General features: G+C 46.2%; 1 protein-coding gene across 3 annotated transcripts in view; it reads left to right on the top strand.

Annotated features, from left to right (window-relative positions):
- LOC139543735 (A disintegrin and metalloproteinase with thrombospondin motifs 6-like) overlaps positions 1-1521 on the top strand; it is an 89527-nt gene extending 88006 nt beyond the window's left edge. For all 3 annotated transcript variants that reach the window (XM_071350101.1, XM_071350100.1, XM_071350099.1), the window contains exon 25: positions 1-1521. This exon is cut by the window's left edge and continues 1573 nt beyond it. The gene's annotated coding sequence lies outside the window, so the exon portion shown is untranslated.
- Positions 1522-2311: the final 790 nt, after the last annotated feature.

Genomic DNA, 2311 nt, shown 5'->3' with positions numbered 1-2311 from the left:
CTTCAAAGAGAGTACAAAAAGCAAATAACAGAATATTATGCAACACAGTGGTGCTTTTTATTATTCTTTTTTTTTTATTCCGGTGGAATACTGTTTGTTTCCGTTGCCGCCTCCTCGTTTCCTCTTCCTCTTCAAGTGGGAGGCCTTTCCTGGCTTCACCCTGTCCTCCCCCAGGCTCTTCTCCCTGGCTCTTCTCCCTGGCTCTTCTCCCTGGCTCTTCTCCCTGGCTCTTCTCCCAGGCTCTTCCCCCAGGCTCTTCTCCCTGGCTCTTCTCCCAGGCTCTTCTCCCAGGCTCTTCTCCCAGGCTCTTCCCCCAGGCTCTTCTCCCAGGCTCTTCTCCCTGGCTCTTCTCCCTGGCCTCTACCTGGCCTCTACCCGGCCCGTGGTGCTATAGAAACGGGTGCATTCACTCTATAGGCTGGATCTGTTCTGAGCAATATGAACACTAAGACAGTATCTATGTTTGTTAATGCTGGCAATGTTGTTGTTTGTTTCAAATGATCTCTTCTTACCTCACACTGGGAACTTTCATTGATGGTGTAGTATCGTGTAGTAACCTCGCACACCCAAACACAACACCGCCACCCCTCACCCCTGATCCCTGACCCCTATACATGGAATTCCAGCCAGTTGTATCCTATATTATTCCTAGTGGTGTCAAACATTCTTCCAATATAAACCTTACCCAAGTGACATTGCTGCTGGCGTTGGTTCGGGGTTTGTGAAAAGGGACCACCACCTGTGTGTGGAACTGACCCACAGTTCCAGACAGCCTCAGACCCATATGGAGCCATGCTGCGGAGGATAAACCAGTAGGACTTAACGGAACCCCCATACCATTGGGGAAGACAATTTAGGAGTCATAAACGGACCACGTGGGGACTGCTACAATCATGCTGCTGCTACTTTCTGGTAGCCACCTCCAGTGTCACTAAGGACGTTAGGACCGTGATCTTTGGCGATGAAACGTTGAACCAGGACGTTTGGACATTAGTGGACGATGAAAACGAAAGCATTGGACCTGTATTGAACTCAACATGCTGGGGCTTCTTCCAGAGCTGTTTCTATGTCAAATCCTGAGGCTTGAAGTAGCAGTTTATTGGCATTGAGACACGGAGCCTACAGACAGACAGAGAGACAGACTGACTGACAGAGGCACTCTAGAAGATGCTCAATCCAACTGGTACTCGTAGCTGTGAACTTGGACGTTATGAATGTCACATTGCTTTACCACGTACCTTCAAGGGCAAGAGAGACATGAAAAAGAACAAGCATTATTTGATTAGTTGCGTATATTTTATATTCAGTATTAATGTTGGTACACTGTTACTAATATTTTTTTTTACATTGTAAATGAAATGCTAATTTATTGCCATGTGTCACTTGTCATACATTTGCTTCACTGCATGCGAACATAACATTAGTCTTGTGAGAAATAAATGCAGTGAAATAGGGCCCCTTTCACCAAACTGATTTAACGTAGATTCATTACGACAATAAAAAGAGCAGCTTCTGAAGAGACTCTGCGTTAGATGGCTTCTGTTTTTCCCTGAAGTGTGTGAACAAACCGCTTGTGTCTGTGTTTCAAGATCTGAGATCTTCTAAGGACGCTCCACGACTCTTCCGACGCTCTAAAAGATCGTGTGGACAGATTTTCATTCTGAAGGTGCTTAAGTGGACTGAGTTTGACATTTTTTGTTCTGGCCCAGTAGTAACACCCCTGATTCAAGCAGTATGTTATTTCATCTCCGGCTGTTAAAAGCTTTGGCCACCATATGCAATTTGATACTGGTCAGTCCATTCACCAAGTACTGGGAACCTGAGGCTCTAACACCTGATAGCAGGACACCAGAATACTGAATCCCCGGTTAATAGCGACTAACAAGTGCATCTATTCACTGCAGTATAGGCTACAGCATGCAGAGCTAAGCTACCCAATCCTAGACACCCTTACTTCATAGTGATACATGTGTGATTTCCATACAGGTCACCTTTGGTTACTATGGAACTGTCGGGGTGGAACTCCAGTCTGTATGATCTGGCTACTAGTACCTTCATCCCCACTGGGACCTGCTGAGGCTTTCTCTAGGACTCCTTGGTAATGAAGTCTAAATAAACCCCATCTACCCCGCTTGGCTCATTAACACCTGTTTCTCATGATAATCCACAGCCTCCTGCTACACAGACAGAAAGAAAGACGGGCTGTTATGTCTAGCGTGCGTGTCCCAGTTTAAAATACCTATGTGCGTGTCTGGCTAGGCTTCTGTCCTGCTGGCCAACTGCAGGGGTCTGTGATTACATTACCCTTGAG

The sequence above is a fragment of the Salvelinus alpinus genome, chromosome 18, assembly GCF_045679555.1.
Source record: "Salvelinus alpinus chromosome 18, SLU_Salpinus.1, whole genome shotgun sequence".
NCBI classification, from domain to species: Eukaryota; Metazoa; Chordata; class Actinopteri; order Salmoniformes; family Salmonidae; genus Salvelinus; species Salvelinus alpinus.
This window is presented reverse-complemented; position numbering and strand designations above follow the sequence as displayed.